General features: G+C 43.9%; 1 protein-coding gene across 2 annotated transcripts in view; it reads left to right on the forward strand.

Moving 5' to 3' along the window:
- LOC124613196 (max dimerization protein 1-like) overlaps positions 1 to 21334 on the forward strand; it is a 700459-nt gene that overhangs the window by 1496 nt on the left and 677629 nt on the right. The window lies entirely within an intron of this gene.

Genomic DNA, 21334 nt, shown 5'->3' on the forward strand with positions numbered 1-21334 from the left:
GTCTCACATCGTTGATAATTTTTCTTCCGTTCTTCGGAAGCTGAAGTCACTTGGTGACCCCGTTCGATTATAATCATTAATGTATTTTAACAGCATATTAAAACTTTCTGGTGGGTTGACAGATTACGCTAAGCGAATTGCATAAAACGTACTTTAAATTATATTGTTTATTTTTAAAGAATGCTGTATTGTTGCACGGATAAAGAGACACAAAGAAAAAGAACGCAGTGGTGGGGAAGAAAAGCACAGTTGAAGATATGCGTGTTAGTTTATGAGATGTGATGTTCGAAGAAGCGTCATGCTCTTCATGCATAATCCAAGCTGACGGATGTTGACTTGCATATAAGAAAATCACTATAATTATAGTGAACGGTTGTGTACATTTTATTTTCAGTGACGACGAATAAGTTTTTGCGGAGTAGCGACGATGGATTCCTTGGAAACATTTTCGAATGTGCTCTAGGAATTTTGAGTGATACCAGTTACGCAAACTTGATTTAGCTTGTGGCCGGATCCATACTTATGGTATAAAACAGAGTGGCGTGTGAAATAAACTTATTTTGATTGATTATACACTTCCACACGTTTTTGATATCTAGCCGAAAAGGCTGCACTGCTATGAATTGAGTTAGGTACGCCAAAAAATTGCTGCCATGAAGGCTGCATCAACTATTGTGAACGTAGTGTTACACTTTTAATACATCAGTGTTTTCCCCATTGGAGACGTTGCGTTCGTTCTCTCTCTCTCTCTCTCTCTCTCTCAAAATATATGTATTTTAATAATTCCAAATCACATTCATTAATTTTTAATTGTGATTAATCTAGACGAATAACGAAGCAGCCCAGAATAACGACCAAGCCTCGGACTGACATGCGTGCCATCTTCGTTACCTCAGGCAACAAAATAACACTTTTGTTAAAATGCAGTGACCGAATAATTCATTCTACATTGTCAGTAGACATGTGTAATCACTGCATATGGTGATTTTTTTGTTTTCCTTAATCAACAATGAAACGTTTCACTTCCTTAACCAATGTTGCTGTTGTACGTAAGCAATTTTGAATTTTTCAATGTAACTATGTCGCTGGCCGTTATAAGCGGCAGAAAATTAAATTAAAATCCAGGAATATTTAGCGATCTAGTGAATAGTAAGAAGACATTCGGAAATGTGCTTGAAAGAGCGCAGGATCCAAAGAAGCACGTTCTGACGCTGCATAGGTTAGCGAGTCAGCACGATGGTATAGCCGTATCCATGACAACGATAGAAGCGCGCGCGCGCGGGCATGCCACCAGCTGATGCAGCGGTCTTGCGCGCTGTGTCGGTCGATAGGCGGCTGTTCGCTGCCACCTGTGCGCTCTTAACTGGCGCGCGCGGTCCGCCTGGCAACAGGGCGGGAGCGGCGAATCTCACCCGAAACCCGCAACAAAGACTGACCTCGACCTAGCGTCCGCGTCAGGAGCCCCGCCCCCCTGCGCTGGAGCCGGCGCGCGCGCACTGCGTCCCGCTGGGAAGGCGTTTGTTTTCGGCACGAACCGTGTGCTGCTCAGTTAATGTTGTGGATACCCCCAGCGGCCTGTCTGGATCTCACCTGAAGTGATGTACTGCCTTCTTCGTAAGATGATCATCTTGCGAAACAGATGGAAGTGCCTTCTTCGTAAGATGATCATCTTGCGAAACAGGTGGAAGCATATATTAAATGGCTCATTTAATAGAAAGCGCTTAATTAATCCACGCCGTACTTCTAACAATAAATCTCTCCCCCTCCCTCCCGCGTGCGGAATCTTTTCAGTGCTAAATTATTTACAATTCAGGCAGTTAAAACCCTATCCAATATCAGGAACGCAGATTGCAAGCCTGACATGAATTTACAGTTATAATTCGTTGAACATATTTGGAGGAGTCAGTGTGACATTGAATTTTTGAGTCAGTTTGTGAAGCGTGTCTAAATTGGATAAGGAGCTGTCATAGAAAAGTCCCGGTCTTGTTTGGCCTTGATCAACGCAGTGCTAACGCTGCCAAGAGTCATTTCATTTAATTAATTTAATTGGTGTTATTAAAACTACCTCTTAACCAAGCATTGGGAGCACACTAATATTGGGCTTGTCTTTCATTTGGATTCTTTCCCCGAGATCGGTAGACACATCTTCAGCGATGGGCGCTGTGTTTTTGTCTGTAGTACAGAAACTGGTTTCCTTCTGTTCGGTGTCGCTAGTGTCTTAGATTTACAGTCATTGTAGATATTTTTCCATCGCCACACTGGCGTGCATCTGTACAAACTAGTTGACTAGTAAATTAACTCTCTAGACAAATTAAGACGATGAACTGACTAGAGATCAAACGTGACTCTGATGACCATGTAGTCGTAATGTCAGAAGAATTCAACGAATTCACAGCGAATTGCAGTGATATGTTGCTAAAATGTTTATTTCGCCCTTGAGACTCACGTTAGGTTTTCTCGTGTGATGAACGTTTTGTTTCTTGTTTGAGTCTGTTAGTTTCATTGTATCACGTTACTAGATTTCAGTTGTTGTGGCAGTTTAGGCATCAAGGAACTTGTACGTCTGTACCGTCCACTCCGCAAGTAGTGATATTTCATTTTTTTTTTTTTTTTTTTTTTTTTTTAAACAGGAATGTTTTTGAATTGTGTAACGTGAGCGTACTTCGTTTAGATGGAACGTTAAACTTTCATGTTCCCCTACCTTAAGTGAATGAAGTTTAAATAAAATCTGCCGCGGCTCTGCACCAAAACAGTCGTCTTGAGTGTCTGGTCGGAAACCACAGAGAACAAAGATCTAGATGGCGAATTGAACTCCGGATCGTCTGGGAACGAGTTCAATGTCTCATCCACAGCCTCACCTCCTCCATTGTACGGAAAATACTGAAATGACCTTGTTCAAGGTGTTCTTTCCTTTTATTCATCTCTTTCATTTTTTTTATTTTTTTTTTTTTTTACACCGTCGCGCAGGGAGACGTTGGTATTGTACACCCACATACACACATTTACTGCGTTCCGTTTGCTTAGTATCAGTTGTAATGTAAGGCTGCGCGAGCTCGCATCAAGTTTTCAGCAGTTAACTTTGCTGGAGGTAGTCACTTGCTGTTGTGTGTCCGTGGAGGAATTTGTTAGAGGTGGCATGTTGCGCAGTCTCTCCTACCCGGCGTAATCTGCCCGCCCGGTATCGACCGGCTGCCAGTATGATTCATCTTCTCGCCTGCCCCTCACGAGGCCTTCCGTGTCACACAGTTGTTTCCGGTGCACTGAGCGCGGCTCCACACGTGTTTTGTCTTTGGCAGCACCTCCAAAAGTCTAAGGAGCAGCGCCGCAGCCGCACGTATAACTTAAGCCTGCATGATCAAGCCCTTCGTGCAAGCATGCTTGACCAATTGTGCGATAATTTTGCGCTAGTATTACGGCTGTTCAAGCAGCTTGATCAATTTTACGTCATGCCAGCGTACTGAACATACCCGAGCGCGTATGCCGACTATGAGTAGGTATGAGTGAGCATTTGTCAGTTGTGAGGCGATCTTAAAAACATACTTTCTAAATTTCGGTACTGGCCAGCTCGTAATATGGATGATATATTGAGGATCAGTTCATTCACACAATAACATATTATGTCCCCAAGATACAGTGTGAAATCAATCGCAAATGAATTTAATAAGGACATAATATCGAATCAAATTATGTATCACATGTCTTTCCGCAATAGCTGACGAAATTGCGTTAACTGCAGGTCGTCTGCCATTACGGCATAATTCTTCTTGTTGTCTTTTCAGCCCCCTGAGTGCTACGCCATGTCATCTGTCTGCTTTTCCCTGCACCCAGACTTCCAACGTAATCCCAGTATTCCCGCATTTGTTTCCTACGCACTTCCTTCCTCACTGCAGTTGAATATGTTGCCACCTTTTTCAAATATTTTTAACCAAAGTACTCTCTGAGTCCCGTCGTGAGCGGAATGCGTTTCTTTCATCTCCCAGTGTTATCCTCGTTACTTGCAGGCGCATTTCTACCTCTGTGAACCACTCCACTGTGGTCTTCTTGTTGAGAAATTAGCGAGACATTAGTTCCCTCAACCTTACAGTTCTCATACGTGCAATGTTGTTACAGAAAACAATCAGCCCTCCTCATACAATGGTACGTTTGCCCGCAGTTTCTTTCTAAATATGTGTGAAAGTCATTATTGTGTCTCCTTCCAGATTGTTTTCTTTGGCTGGACCTAGGATTCTCTAAGATTAAAATTTCTCCATCCGTTTCATTTCCCCTTCTGCTTCTAAGACTCTAGGTGCTGAGTTGATGCTATAAATAGTTTTCCCGAAGGAGATTTGGGATCCCGTGTTTGATGCGTGTTTTACGTTCATTGATTTGTTCTGTAGCTCTTCTAACGAATAATAAACGTTTCGTATTCGTGGGGATCCACAGCCTCCAGATGTTTAATAAACGTAAGTATGGTCCGTAGAAGGCTGTATTTAATCGTGCGATTAGCTAATCGCACGATTAAATAAAAAAAACACATTACAGCGTACTACGGACCATGTTTATATTTTTAAAATAAGAAAAGAATACGGTCATCTGCAGTCTCTTAAGCAGTCAACTGTAAAATTTATGTTTCAACAGGCAACCGTTACGCCCTTTTCAATACCCTTGCTACCCAATAGTTTTCGCCACTGGCGGATAACTTCCTCGAGTCGCCAGTTGAAAAAGTAGTGTCTCGCCACCTTACCCAACTCCCGTCGCGATTTCAAAAGTACAGTATCCTTAATCTCCCCTAATTTCACTTCGGAGGTGGCGGACAATAGTCCTTGTTTCGATTTTGTCCATTAGAAATGGTTGGCGAAAGCCTGCGACTGTGAAAGAGGGGTTTGTTTTCAAAATAACTTTTCTGCTACTAGTCAAAATTTTTGTTGTTTTTTCACTATGCGCTTCGGGAAATGATTCCGATTTTAAAGTGCGTTTTTTCGTGTGTTCATTTGTAAGTGATGTCTCGGATGTGAGGTGCTGCGTTTTCTGTTGTCTTTCCTGCAATATGTAAAAACTCGCGCAATTTTTAAATAATGATGATCTCTATACAGGGTGTGTCGGAATGATGTTTTAAAAAGTTTGGGGCAGATTCCTTACACCAAAACAAGAAAAAATTGTCCCGTAAACATGGGCTGTAAAATGCATACATTCAGAGCTACGAGCACTTCTCTAGTGGAAGAGATGTTTCATTGTAGCGAAGATGACCGAGTGCTCAACTCTTAAGGTACGCACTTTAGCGCTCATATTTACTGGACATTTTTTCTCCTCTCAAAATATGGAAAGCAAAGAGCGTGCGGTAGAAGAGCTGTAGTTCACAGTGTCGAAGACGAACAGGTGCTCATAGCTCTTAGAGCCCCTGTTTTCTGGACACTTTTTCCTGTTATGACGTAGGCAATCTGTACCCACTTTTAAAAAACGTCATTCTGAATCGTCCTGTGTAGAAGTAACGGCGAGTTCGGAAAGCCGCTTTACGTAATTCCTCTTGTGAAAAACTCCCGCACAATTCTGTGTACAGCAGTGTGTGTGTGTGTGTGTGTGTGTGTGTGTGTGTGTGTGTGAGAGAGAGAGAGATGAATTAGATCGTAAGCCTTTTTGAATACTGAATATAAATATTTCTGTAACTCATCTGGAATAGCCAACGCCGGGTTCAGAACTACGTCTACCTAGGCGTAGTGAAAAGGCAGTTACTGTCGGTCACAACCGAGCACTAAGTGATGTAGTCTCTTATAATTTATTTATTGCTGATTTCGGTTAATCATCTGTGTGAAGTTATCACTGACAGGTGCCCCACACTATAGTACAGCGTCTTACCTGCTGCTCCCATTCTCTTAACAAATGCATTCTGTTCTTTTTTTTTTTTTTCTCCGTTATTTCCTTGATGCTATAGACATGTAATATATAAACAAGATTGTATTTGTTTCTTAACCTTTTATCAGACGATTCACAGTGAATTATACGTTTCTGAAATTTAAATTATTTTAGATCATTTCTTTGTTGGTCGTCGTTAACGATTTTCCTGCTCTTAAGATTGTTGGCTTACGTGGTTTCTCCTGTAGATCATTGAAGGAATCGTCCGCCCCGGTAGCTGAGTGGTCAGCGTGACAGACTGTCAATCCTAAGGGCCCGGGTTCGATTCCCGGCTGGGTCGGAAATTTTCTCCGCTCAGGGACTGGGTGTTGTGTTGTCCTAATCATCATCATTTCATCCCCATCGACACGCAGGTCGCCGAAGTGGCGTCAAATCAAAAGACCTGCACCAGGCGAACGGTCTACCCGACGGGAGGCCCTAGCCACACGACATTTCCATTTTTATTGAAGGAATCCATTATTGACCTGAAGGAAACTTCGTCGATCAGAGATAGTTAACTACATGCAAGTCGTTTAAAGAGCAGTTGGCTTCTACATCCTTAAAGTAACATAATGTGTGTTCACCGCAGTGCACTTTGTTACCAATACGTAATCGGAACTGGAAACCGTTACGGTTTAGTGGGAGTACTGCTTTGTGAGTTACAGAAGTAATCCGCTGCTGCGAGAGGAGACATTAGAACGTGACAGTCTTCTTAGTCGTTCATTAGTCCCACGAATTTACCGTCCGTAACATTTGCGTTGAGAGAGGTCAGGTAGCCGCTGCCGCGGTAGTTCCTACGAATTATCGAAAATGTTTCTTGTCGGATGAGAGAACTAGATACGGCAAGGTCCCTGCAGTCTCGGTTTTAACATTTAGCATGTTTCCTAGGATTCCCCCCCCCCCCCCTGAAATTATCGCATGAAACTTTAACACGTTGGAACATTCAACCCCTTCAGTTTATTAGCCCGGGAGTGACAACAAACCTCGGAACCCATAAAATATTCGTTACTTCACTATATCGCTACATATAAGTGCAGGACATTGATCATTCGTTTTTAATGGCAGAATTTGAGGAAACTTAGTTTGCTGTATTGAAGTGTGTATGAAATATTCGAAAAGTCGACTTCACATGTAATAATGTATTTGAACTACAGTAGTTCAGTTCTTATGTGCCATTCAGTAATACTTACTCATGCTGAGGAAAAAATGTAGATCGCGAATGTAACATCTGCCTATATAATTGCTGCGTGACTTTTTCTGACATAACGACTTTTAAGGTCACTTGTTTACAAGGCCATAAATGCAGCTTTTAAACCGTTTGAAAGTGGGCCATTATGCTATTTTATAGCCTATAAAGGGGGTCAGTTCAGAATTTCATTGAATTTTGTAGGAAAACTCAGAATAATAAAGCCATGCGAAAACCTCACTTCGGGTTTTGAACATTCTCATTTGGAGAAAACTTGTTCTTTGCTGTGATTTAAGTTAACTTGGTGGTGGTGCGGAAGGAGGAAGGGACAATAGCTGTAATTGGAATCATAACAGTTGTTAAAATGTTGAGCAAGACGTCTTTAATACACTGCTTTCTTGTTTTTGAGACGTGAGAAGAAAGTAAATATTTAGAAGTCTTAAAGGTGGAATCTGTAGAAGCGCTGCATAACAGATGGGATACACGTGTGCGACATATCTTCCGGTGATAATGACGACGCAACGCAACGCAAGCTACTTCCCGGAAATTAGCTCTTTGAAAGAAGCAATGTTAGTAGAAACCTGAGAAAGATCAGCTGCCAAGTGTGATTATATTCTCTGTGGATAAATGAGTGGAGAGTCTTCGTCGCGGCGCACTCGTTTTTGATAAGTGAGTACAAAGTTTTCATCCTGAGGATAACTCTCGTAGAACTGAAATTTATTTTTTCGAAACAATTGTCACGTTGTCTGAGATGGTTAAAGGAGAAGGAGTACAAAATTTGCAAGAGGGTTACATATGTGCACTTCTATTATATACATTGTTTGCCAATAATTGAAATTTCCAGTCTTCGTATTAACTCCGCAAGATTCACCTACAGCTTATTAATTTTTTTATGCTAAAGCCCTGCGATCCGAGAGATTCTGATTGAGATACCGGAAAACTGTACACTGCTCAAGTACTGCGACACTGGAAAATCCGGATTTACATTCTTTCTCCAAATGCCCTCGTTTATGAGAGATTTTGAATCCGAATACAGTTCTTTTTCTGTGGCTTGATATAAAATGTGGCGTAGGTGGTAGAACGGCAGTCCTGGGGATGCTGACTACTGATACCTTGGAATCACGGTGTAATAGCTGTTTGCTTATATTCTTCCTATACGCATCGAAAACAACGTAGCGAATATAATACGGGGACTCTGAGAATACAATGAAAGTGTTTTTATGCAGCTGTGATGGTACCTCTCTCGTTTTATTGGCATTTATTGTCGTGCTATATACAATCTAATGGCGACACAGCTTTGTCGATTGTAACGTGTGCGTATTCGTTGGAAAATGGTGAGAAAGTGCAGTACATCTGTGAGGAAAAGCGGGGTACAAGACTTCAGCTCAATCCAAGTGTACTAATGCCCAATTCATGACGGTCCACATAGCGCCAGCATCGCTAAAAGCGTTGAAATTTAGAGAAGCGCTACTGGCATCAATGACAGGTCAGTATGCCCACAGGAAAGTATTTCAGTGACGCTGAGGAACTTGCGACGGTAGCATCAGGGGGTTTACTATTTAAATACCTTTTCTAATCAGGAGTAATGACCGTGAGCTTATCGGATCCACAAACAGTGTTACAACCGAAATTCGGAAGGACGACGGTTCAATCCCGCGTCCGGCCATCCTGATTTAGGTTTTCCGTGATTTCCCTAAATCGTTCCAGGCAAATGCCGGGATGGTTCCTTTGAAAGGGCACGGCCGACTTCCTTCCGTAATCCTATGAGACCGATAACCTCGCTGTTTGGTCTCTTCCCACCAACCAACCAACAACCGAAATTTTACGAGCACACACAGTAAGTAGTTTACTTTCGTATGCCCAATTTTGAAGTCAGAAGTAGAGGAAAATAAAAGTATGTTCATACGATATCTGGAAGGTATGATAAGTGATTGAGTCCTCCAGAACTGTATTTACGGAATGACAGTTTTACGTATCAATAGAAGTACATTCATGCGAACTACATTGTTAATCATGCATAAAAATAACACTGTAAACAATCTTAAATATATTATGGCGTGATTCCAATGACTTTTAAATATTAAATATTGTCAGGAAGATTACTGAAGCCAATTCGTCTTTGCATTTCAGAGTGACAACTAATATTCTAAAAAAATTGTTAAAAACAGGCAACTTTTTAAAATCATTGTTAGTCGATTAGAGTCAGAATTTTTAAAAAAAGCTGCATTTTACAAATTTCCTTGTTCGACTCACTTGTGTAGACGGGGTGTGGCAGAGTGGTATTTCTCTCTCCGCGTCTCCGTGACGATTGTATGTTCAGTAATCCATGGCCACAAATGTCTTCTTCCGTCATCCTCAATACCTCGCCACCCCACACATGACCAAGCCGCATGTTTTTCTTCGGGCACCGCAAGTGCACACAGCTGTAGTCAAACCACACTGACCCAATGCGAGCAACGTATTGCAACAGCTTGACTCCGTTCAAGTAGAAAAAAAGTCTTCAAAATGAATTACATAAGAAATCGACAAACGAAAGAAAATTTTGCTTTGTAATGATGTCTTGAATTTGTGTCTCTCTCAAATGTATGTTGTCTTGAATTTTACTTAACCGTTACAGACTTTACTGTAAATTGTTTGCAGAAGTGCGCAACATTGTTCACTATAAAAACCGTAAGGCACTTTAAAGAATCTCTATTTTGGGTAGTTAAGGTATCAGATCTGATGCCTTCATCGTACATATAGCCTTCGCACCATGAGAACGAGGTGAAACAAAGGTGTGAACCGGGCTTAAGTCAGTCATTTTTTCTTTCGTTCCATACGCGGATGCAGATTGGCTAATATTGATACAAAATACACCCGACTGTGCACCATACATAACCACATACTACCCAATGCTAATTGAAAATTTATGCTGTTAACAGCAGAAGTTCCTTTACTAACTTAGTTTGGCGCTAATTGCTGCACACCAATAATGGCACTAGCATACGTACGTAGCTGTCATTTTATAAGCACGTCAGGCGAGTTCCACGTCCTGTCAACGCAGATGTTGTGCTTTCCGTTAAACAATTTATTTACTTCAGACAGAAAAGTCGGGTCCATCGCTCACGTGTGCATTCATTAAAGGGAACAGGCCTGCCTCTGATGCACAATAAGTAACAGTGCTCGACACATAGGACTCGTATTCCAGGGCTCCTGTGGTTGCCTTAGGGTGTAGCCCGACTGGATAGCTGTGCATGTTAAAACGGCCACTGCCGTGACGGGAGGGGCGCCACCCGCGATTCGTGTCCTTCCGGCGCGTTAACCATGAAGGTCGATGTGGTTTTTAGGCGGTTTTCTGCATCCCACTAGCTGCATACCGGCCTGGTATCCACGTCCCGCCTCAGATATAAACGTCGCAGACATTTAGAGAACTTGATCACACATGCACGTAGAATTTACTCTAGACGCAGAGAGTACACTGATTACGTCCTGGGAAGCGGGTAGGAAACTGATGACCTTGGATATTTAGTCTCGTTAAGCCTATAACCAGCACCAGCAACGTAATGTGTGTGTCGCGACAGTTCCCTCTCCCGTCTGTACAGTACTGGTAGTCAATTCCTAATAGGCTCGATGTTACCGAGAAAAGTATTTTCCTTTCTGGAGTGGGTTTATCTATTAAGTCATTTTAGTCAGCCCTCGTGCAAAAAAGCAAACAATGAACAAACTGCCTTTGCCTTGTGCTTCGCCAAATAACTAAATAATGCAACACGCTTTTTTTCTGAAAGCAGGTTGTGAATGTATTCAGGATTCCAATACACCATATTATTCCCCACTCTTTCGGCTACAAAACCCTATTTTTAAGACTTAATCTCCATTCAATGCGACGGCCTCACGTAACTTTACTGGGAGGGCCGGTACGCCCGCATGGTACTACTCTCTGATTGGTGTCGGAGCCAACGTATTGCTGCATTAACAACCTCATCATCCGTGTACTGCTTCCCGCGGAGCGCATCCTTCATTGGGCCAAACAGATGGAGGTCGGAAGGTGCGAAATCCGGGCTGTAGGCTGGTTGAGGAAGAACAGCCCTATGAAGTTTTGCTATCTTCTCTCAGGTGTGCAGACTTGCGTGAGGCATTGAGTTGTCATAGTTATGCTCTGGTTTTCCGCCAAAAGAAACTCAGTGGCAGCTCTCTGCTTGAAACGCACATCCATTACACATGCCTTTTCGAAGTCTACGTATAGTGCCACCACCTATCGGAAATTCATGGAACTTTAGGGGCTGAAGCGGGGATGTCCCACAACAAATTCCGCATTTTTTTTTCAGCCGAAATTGGCCGAGAAAACAAGTGTTGTATTACCTATTTAACGCCCCTCGTAGTTGTGCATTTGTTCTGGAGTGATCCTCGTAGTTGTGGTTTCGGGTTTGCACGGAGAAGTATCGACACTACCTTTTACCGCGCACCAGCCGTGAGTGGAACAGAGAGGACAGAAATGCTACTGGTACACTACATTCTCTCTCTCTCTCTCTCTCTCTCTCTCTCTCTCTCTCTCTCTCTCTCTCTCTCTCTGGGTCTCTTGGAGGAATGTGGAAACAGAATGTGGAGTTGGTAACGAGAAGCTTGACATTTTAGCAAAACTACCGTTAACCGAAGCTTAAAATTGCTGAAGGTAAGCAGAATAATCCTGTTCCTCATCACTTGGCGCATGACAGATATCCTGACACTGCTGAAACCTATCGCTCTTAATCCAGTAAATCGAAAGTTCTAAGTGCTTAAAATTAGTCTCCCCTCCTTGCTTTTTTATGTGCAGCCATATAGTAAGGTGTAACGCAGCAGCAGTAAGAGTTCCATGTAACTAGAACACTGCCCACAAAGAGCACTGAACGCAGGGTTTTACCTATACGAACGCCTGCCGGCTCTAGTGTAGCGGGGTCTCCAGGAAGGCAGTGGATTGTAAAAGGACGTTCTGCTGGTTTGTTGAGGCCCTTCCTTTCATTGATTGCCGCGCGCGCAGTGCACTCGCAGTGGGAACGACACGCCAGGCATTGCGGCTCCCCTGTATATTCGTGGCACCGACTGGAACGATAGAGGGCGCCGGGGTCAAGGTCAGCCCGCACTCACAAGAGCCCATTCGCGCCTCCTCGCAGGATGTGCGCTGCGCGCTGGATCCACTCCTCGACCGTGAGGTCGCCAGATTACAGGCCCTTCTACTTTCCTCCGTGAAAACACTGTAAAGTGTAATTGTTGTATCCCACTTCCAAGCAAATCTTCCATGTTGTGCACTTGGTTACAGCTTTAGTTGAAAAACACTCTACATCTAAATGGGAATATGTATCTTCATTGAAGCCTCTGCTACATTATCAAACTACTCGCGTAAATATAAGGGGCGTTCAAAAAGAAACGAGCCGGAGGCATAATTATAGAAACTAGTACCTGTATGTCAGAAGTATTGACCCTGGCTGTTGCGACACTTGTCCCACTGAGACACAAGGCTGTGAATGTCTCATACAATTCCCGGGGCTGTGATATTAACCAGCTCAGCACGTACAGCTGGACGTCGTCGTCCGAGGTGAATCGTTTGCCCCTCAGAGCCTTTTTTAAGGGGACCAAAAACGGCGTAATCACAGGGAGACATGTCCGGACTGTATGGAGGGTGGCCGAGAATATCCCATTTGAATTTCTGCAGGAGTGTCGCGGCTGTGCTGACCGAATGAGGCTTTGCATTGTCGTGAAGCAGAATGACGCCACGGGTCGTTTTGATTTGTTCGCTTGGCGAAGGGTGGTCAAGGTTTGCGAGTAACGCTGGGCATTCTCTGTTGTCCTGTGCTGCAGGAAGTGAATCAGAAGTTAATCATTTTTTGGTCCCCTTAAAAAGGCTGTGTGGGACAAACGACGACATTCAGCTGTACGTGCGGGATTGGTGAACATCGCAGCCCCGAGAATTTTATGAGACAGCCATTCACCGCCTTGTGTCACAGTGGGACAAGTGTCTCAGCAGCCAGGGTCAATACTTCTAACAAACAGATACTGGTTTCTGTAATTATGCCTCCGGCTCGCTTCTTTTTGAATGCCCTTTATATTACGAACAGCGCCACCGCGTATGCGAAAAACTCACTCCATGAAAACAAACTGGTCACGACGTGTTTTTTCTTTTCTTTGTTTTTCCTGACCTTTATCCCGTATCTGCAGGGGCTCAGCATGTTAGTTATCGGATGTGCCAATGATAATGGTGGTTGGTGGCCGGATGCCCTTCCTGTTAACCACCTTTCCTCCCGGGACGGAATTTGTGTACCCCAACTGGTTGGTTCAAATGGCTCTGAGCACTATGGGACTTAACTTCTGAGGTCATCAGTCCCCTAGAACTTAGAATTACTTAAACCTAACTAACCTAAGGACATCACACACACACACACCCATGCCCGAGGCAGGATTCGAACCTGCGACCGCAGCGGTCGCGCGGTTCCAGACTGAAGCGCTTAGAACCTCTCGGCCACCCCGGCCGGCTGTACCCCAACTGTCTGCATGTAGTATTACCCGGTGTACGAGCGTTATCTAAATGTTTGCGAAATAGGGGTACCAGCCACATATTCACGTAATCAGATGTGGGGAAACCACCGAAAAACCACACCTAGGCTGGTCGGCGCATCGGCCCTTGTCGTTGACCCGCCGGGCGGATTCTATCCGGCCCCGGAGCGTCTCCCCGAATCCCTGAAGCGGCGTGCTAATGCGCGCGACTATCCGGGCAGGTCTCGAACACGACATATTTGTGAATACTTACTATTTTAGTGTAATTTTAGCTGTTTGAGTTTGAACTTTTTAATTCCTGCCACACCTTTGTTCGAGGTCCTCTCAACAGTTAAACAGAGCCAGGAGGAGTACATTTGTGACAACGAATGTGGCAACTGCAAGGCGTCGACGTCTATAGGGAGTTCCACTGCTTTAAGGGCCTTCGGAGTATACTGATTCTCACTGCGTGTTTGCTGGTGAGCATGCATCTGTGGCAAGATTTCAGTTCCCACCTTTGAGGAAGTCATCCAAGCGAACCTAACGATGATTGGAGTTCAAACTGTTTCCAGCTAGCCCGAGAATGCTTCATTTAACAAGGCTCATGGTTAATCTCTGTAAACCTGTGTTGAGAGGGCAGTAAGTTTTCAGTATCCTCTTCCTCCGTCCGTCTACACATCATACTCTGATGAATATAATATTGTAGCTCATTGCACGGCTGCATATTAGTTCAGAAGAGCTGGAAACGAACAGTGTAAAGTTGGGTAGAAAGTTCTCACGTCAAATTCGGATAAAATCCCAAACTTTCTATGAATGTGTCCATCATTGTTGTAAGTCTGGCTGTCATGAAACTGGGAGGCTCCGGAGATGATGCATGCTGAAGTTACGTTCGTTCTCGCTGTCCAGCGGCGCTTGTAGCTCCACCACTGATAACTGGCAGTAAACCATGTGAGATCTTACTCTGTGATGGTTCGACGTCACCTTGAGTACATGAATTTTGAAACAGCAGTGGTGGCCGAGCAGTCTAATGTATAAACACGATATTATGTTCGAACGATAATTCCTGCTCACGCTTCGAGCTGTTAGGACTCTATGACCAGGGAAAAAATGGTTCAAATGGCTCTGAGCACTATGGGACTTAACAGCTGTGGTCATCAGTCCCCTAGAACTTAGAACTACTTAAACCTAACTGACCTAAGGACATCACACACAGCCATGCCCGAGGCAGGATTCGAACCTGCGACCGTAGCAGTCGCGCGGTTCCGGACTGCGCGCCTAGAACCGCGAGACCACCGCGGCCGGCTATGACCAGGGAAGCAGTGTAAATTAGACTTCAGTAGACAAACCGGCTATGAACCTAGTAACACATTGAAACGTGCACTGCATAAAGAAAAACCACAGGAGACGTCACGTAGTTTACCCCCCGATAGGAGGGGCATTAGACAAGAGTACAAACGTAATCCATGGATGCATAGTGCGCCACATCGGCATGTGCCGTTTCTGTGACGTAATCTACCCAGTCTGATGCCGTCCTCTGCGAGTAAAAGTGGTAGCCTCGCCAATTTTAACACCTGAGGATTATCATTGAGGCAGCCGTCGAAAGTGTGAGGTTTTACCCATGAACACTGTTGTATCATGAGGGAACCGTGTAATGAGTCCGTGATAAACAGTTTTTACATCGAGACTGTCGTTATTTCCCTAAAAGCGTTTTCACAGCGTCTTCAGTATACAGGTGGTTTAAGTACCATTGTTATACAGGTGGCTTAAGTACCATTGTTGATAATTTGCAACTCAGCCTTAAACTTTTCACGATTTTGGCGTCTTGCACCATTCCTTTAGTGCTTGACTACTACAATCTTCTTCCATCTCCAAAGTCACACTGCCTAAGGATAGAAAGCAATTTTTTGGAAGAAAACAAACTTGTAGTGGCGGCATTATAATATACACAACTTTCTCAAGGTATTTGGATTTCCTGATCCATATGGAAAGCTGTGTTTACCACTTGTGTAATGAAAGCACTTATTGTTAATCTGCGATAGGAAAGTCTGCCAGGAAGGGTCACATCCCTAGAACCGTCCGACAGCGATTTGGAGGAGACAAGGTAAGCGTTTTGGTAGCCTTTCACCACTGCCCTGGTCTTCAAAATCACCGAACGTACCTTCATCTTTGCTCCCTTCCATCAGGGCCGCTCTAGCTAATGTAAGGCTCAAGGTTCCTGTAATCTCAACCAACTCCATCTTGGACCTTTCGGTCTAGTTGTTGCTTCTTCTGCACACAGAGCTTGATGTATCAGTTATAATGCGACCACGCTGTGTGTGATTCTTACGCAAATAGTGATACTATTATGTCCGAACTTCATTGATAGCTCCTTCTTGAGGGATGGCGACAATACGAGAAGAACTAGATTCAAATCACTGTCATATCTTCCAGTTTTTAATTAAAACTTTTTGCATAATAGACTGCGTCCGTCATTGTCTAATATTGAAAGCTACTGTTGGTCAAAAACTACGTTTCGACCGGTTTTATAGCGGTTCTCTTCAGAGCACAAAACTTCTGGATTATTATAAGTCTTCCCCTTTACAACGTTCTATTTGTCGTATATATGAAAACTATACCGGTAAAATTTGCACCCAATGTTAATCGAAACTACCAATTAACGATGTCACATGCGCTGTGAAAGTCCTGTTCAGCCAGTGAATGATCATTTGAACAATAAACCGTAGCTCACAAGACTTTCCTAGTTCTCCTCAACCGTCTCAGGCGAATATTTGTAACGTCGGGTGCCGTTGGCTCAGACACGCAAGTCACCGAAGTGGCGTCCAGTTGAAGTTAAAAGACTTGCACCAGGCCGTTCCGCCATACGGTGTTGTTGGTATTAGTAAGGGCACGGACGATTTCATCCTTTTTTCTTCCGCGGAGCTAGTGCTCTATCGAAGTGACTCTACGCCGGGAGACGACCCCTATTACCGAATGAACGATGTGGTTCGTTTACATCTTTACGTCTGCCGTACTACCTTTGTTGCTTGCCTTTTGTTTCTGACACAATCTTTGTGCTCCGGAAATCAGCCGGCGAATTTTCCCAGTTAGTAGCGCAGCGAAGACCATGCATGTGTTGTTTATTTGACCCTTCACTTTCGCAGTGCCCCGCGGACCACAGCCCTCGCTGCTGGTGGCGTGGTGTCCCAGCCGGCGCAGCTGTGCGCGTGACCCAGCCGAGCGGTGACCGTTGCTTTTTACGTTCGTTATCCAGGATCTCCGGCAGGCGCGAGCTGCTGCTGCTCCTCCCTCCCTTCTCTCCGCCCCCCATCCCTCCCCCTCATCACGCTTTCCACTGCTGCCATTTCGGTAACGCGACCGCGGACATAACTGCATTTTGTTTGGTCACAGCAGTTCACTGCACACCCTCTTTGCGTACTCTGCGTTGGTAGTTAGAACCCTTTGCTTTACTCAATTGGTCACTTGTTTGAGATTTGAAAGCGAATACTTGTGCTGTGTTGGCATTTCGTGCGTTATTCCGCAGTTTCATTGCCTTAACCTTTCTTATCGGCAGGAATTATTGTTGTAGTCTTCAATCCGAGGACTGGGTTGATGTAGCTGTCCACTGTAGTCTCTCTCCAAGCTCAAGAAATGGTTTTGCCATGTGCCATCGGAGTTGGACATATGTACCAAAATAACTCACGAATTTCTACTAGAACAACAACCCCCGAGGTGCGTCCGGGAGAAACATTAACGGTTCGCCACATCATCGAAGATTGTACGACTACCCAAGACCTGCAACGTCAATTGGACCCAGGTCGCTGTCATATATCCTAGCGGATGATGAAACAACTGTAAGTCGAGTGCTACATTTCCTACGGAAGAGTGGCTTTTACAGCAAGATTTAAACGCAACACCACTGTATGTTGGGTTTTTGGGGAGCAGGGGGCGGATGTGGAGAGATATGCCTCTCGTCGCCGATTCAGTCCCAAGGAGCCACCCAACCCGTTCTTCGCACCTGAACATCCCATGGGCTACAGAATCTCTGGTTTCTACATCGGAACCTAAGATTCTAACTGAATACATCATCAACTGAACTTCCTGTCTGTGCTTGGCAGAACACGATAATATTAAAAAGGAAAGCACTTCCTAATGTTTTGCAAAATTGTTTCTACAGAACATTAGGAAATATTTTTCTTTTTAATATTGTAACTGTGTGTTGCCATTTTAACACTTACGCAAAGTTCTTAGTTTTATATTTTGAAAGTTCAGTTTTAGTAGACTACTTGCCCATTCATATACCCAGTACAAAACGTATGATAGTTTTATTACTATTAAACAAAGAGAGGACAAAAAAGGTTCGTACCTATAGCTTCGAACGCGACGAGAGGATCTAGACATCAGTAACTACGTAGTTGAGGCCCCTTATATTTACAGACATCATATACAGGGTGAGCCAGAACTCCACTAACAGATTTTCACATGTGTTAATATGGAACAAAACGAGGAAAAAAAATGTTAACAGGTATACCATACGAGGTCTGAGCATTTGGTCATCATCGTGCGACACATCTCTTCTACTGAACAAGTGCCATAACTCATAAGGTATGCAATTCAGAGCCCATGTTTACTGTACAATTTCTTCTTGTGTTGGTCAATACTACCAAGTCTCCGATAAGCTTTGAAGACTTCCGGAGATGTTATATATATACAAATCGGGATCGTTAAAAGCTGAATAGCATCAACCACAACAGTAAAGGAGTGGATTTATGAGGAACGTGGGCGAAGCTATTGATTTAATCCTGTAGTTGGATGTTGCACAAGATGATTCGTTTTTAAATTCATTATCCATTTCAGTGAATACTATTTATTATTTTTGAAGCTATTTTAATTTCTTGTTTGCAACCACAAGCAAACTCATGTTTTGCTACCAAACGCGTTTACTTGCAGTATTTCTTGCCTAGTTGTCGTTCAGTACGGAAACGCTGGCTGCTTGCACATTTTTGAGTTATTCTTTCTTTCCGCTTTCGTGAGTCTGATCTGATCCGATCCCATTTGCTTTGCAGAACTGTGCATTTCTCGATGTGAAACAACAACACGATGTATCACCATTACTGTGTCTTTGTATCTCTGGCTACATATGCCCCGTGTATTTTGTGTATTGCTTACCGACTTTACCGCTATTTTTTTCGTTTACCTAGATATGTATTCTTTCTCTGTTTTTCGTTATGAGTGTTCTGTCAGTTAATTATGCTGTAATTCTTTATCTAACGTGTAAGAGAATTGATTTAGGAATGGAGTAGAAGATTTAAATGGTGAGAAGGTGGCTCGGGAGTGAAAGGGGGGGGAGGGGGGCTGTTTGAACAGTGAATGCAAAGTGACGGAATGGAGAGTGTGTTGGACGAAAAGGGATGAGGAGCAAGTAGTGGAATGGAAGACGGAGAGAAAGTGAGGTGTGGGAAAGGGAAAGATGTTTTTGATTGTGATTTTTCAGTTATTTTAAATAGTGTCTGATATCCAATATTTATGTAGCCGTTGAATAACTGTGTTATTGCTTTCGGTATATGGAGGTTTGTGAAAAGGGAGGTTTCCAGAATGAGATTTTCACTCTGCAGCGGAGTGTGCGCTGATATGAAACTTCCTGGCAGATTAAAACTGTGTGCTGGACCGAGACTCGAAATCGGGACCTTTGCCTTTCGCGGGCAAGTGCTCTATCAACTGAGCTACCCAAGCATGACTCACGCTCCGTCCCCACAGCTTTACTTCCGCCAGTACCTCGTCTCCTACCTTCCAAACTTTACAGAAGCTCTCCTACGAACCTTGCAGCTGTGAGGACGGGGCGTGAGTCGTGCTTGGGGAGCTCAGTTGGTAGAGCACTTGCCCACGAAAGGCAAAGGTCCCGAGTTCGAGTCTCGGTCCGGCACACAGTTTTAATCTGCCAGGAAGTTTCAAGGGAGAAGATGTCTTTATTTACTAATTTTCGTAATGTTCAGATATTTTTCTGTTGTGTTAGGCCTATGGCATTCCTGTTTAAGGAGGCCTGCAAATGTTGAGTGATTTGTAGTGTATTTCCATCCTCAGGTGTGCTCTTCCTAACCTAAGTTATTTGGAGATCGCTGACAACTTAGGGCAAAGCTATTCGTTGACCAAGAGGACACACGACAGAGCAGTCGGCTAGTTTCATGTTTCAAGGATCATTTGCCAATAAAACGTAATAATGTGAACGAGGCATTGTATATTCACATCACAAATTATTTTGTAAATATGGCTACATGCTGATTATTGGTCAGGTTTTTTATATTTTTTATTTTTTTTTAGGTCTTAACGTCACAGTCAACGTATGCTGCTGATAGTTGGCGTGAAGATACGCAAGACCACTGAAATTTGATGTACTTTTCCTTTTTATTGCGTAAATTTCCATCAAATGTAACAATCTCCAACTATAAACGACGGTACTTCCCGGGAAACCTACCTGGTTCGAGTTAGTGAGGCAGGTTTGATGATAAAAACGCCCCCTTCACTCTGCGTGGAAGGTCGGGCGCCGCAACTTCGTGTCAACCAGCGGAACAGCGCAAGGGAGGGGCCGGCGTGCGAGGCGCAGCATCCGTCCTGCCAAAGTCAGCTGACAATCGCGAGCAGAGCGAGCGGTTACGTGGCAGCCAAGGACGCGCGGGTCGCATCCTGCAGTCTGCGCCACGCCCGCGCCGTGTCGCAACCGCGGCATCCACTTGCTAGACGTAGCGTTCGCTGCCCGAAGCGCGCCTGTTGTGTTGATACTTCTAAATCGCGGAAGTAGACTAAAAGATTCTACAAAGGTTACGCGAAACAACTTGCTCCCCTGGAAGCAGCAGTTTTGTCGTAGATCGGTGGCGCAACGAAGGGTACTTAGTTACTGGTGTAAAGCTAAGTCATTCCAGTTTTCAAGAAGAGCCGTTGGGCAGACACACCCAATTAAAGACCTATATCGTTGACGTGTATTGTGGAATATGTTTTATGCTCAAGAATTGTGACTTTTATGGAGGACGAAAATCAGATTTATGAAAATAAACGGAGATTCTGCGAAACTCAACTCGTTCTGTTCCTCCAGAAGATCCATAATGCTGTAGGCAGCGACGCACAGGTTGACTTCAGGAAGGCATTTGACACCGTCCTGCACTGCCATTTAGTGAGAAAACGGAGCTTATCGAATATCGGGTCATATTTGCAACTGGATTGAAGACGTCTTTGCAGATAGAATTCAGCACGTCGTTCCTATGTAATAGAATCGAAAGGCGTAAAGATAATTTCCGGAGTACTTCAAGGAAGTGTGATAGGATCGCTACTGTTTACGGTGTATGTAAATAGTGCCGACTTGCAGAATAATCTAGAGAGAACTGATGAATGGTGCAGGCTGTGGCAGTTGACCCTGAACGTAAGTAAATGTAAAATACTGCGCGCATATGGGAAAAGAAATGCACTGCTGTACGCCTACGGTACTGAATAGAAACTGCTCGAAACAGTATCGATGAGTAACTATCCAGAGCTGCCGTAAGTGGAATGACCGCATAAAACAAATAGTAGAAAAGCAGATGCCAGACAGATTAATAGGAAGAATGTTAGGGAAATGTATCTCATCTTCCAAGGAAGTGGCTTGTAAGACACTTGTTCAACTGATTCTTGAGTATTATTCATCAATATGGGAGTCCTTACCAGGTAGGATTGGGGGGGGGGGAGAGAGAGAGAGAGAGAGAGAGAGAGAGAGAGAGAGAGAGAGAGAGAGAGAGAGAGAGAGATGGGATGGTTTACTTGGCGCGAGAGCGTTACGGGTATGCTCAATAAACT

Source organism: Schistocerca americana, chromosome 4, assembly GCF_021461395.2.
Source record: "Schistocerca americana isolate TAMUIC-IGC-003095 chromosome 4, iqSchAmer2.1, whole genome shotgun sequence".
NCBI classification, from domain to species: Eukaryota; Metazoa; Arthropoda; class Insecta; order Orthoptera; family Acrididae; genus Schistocerca; species Schistocerca americana.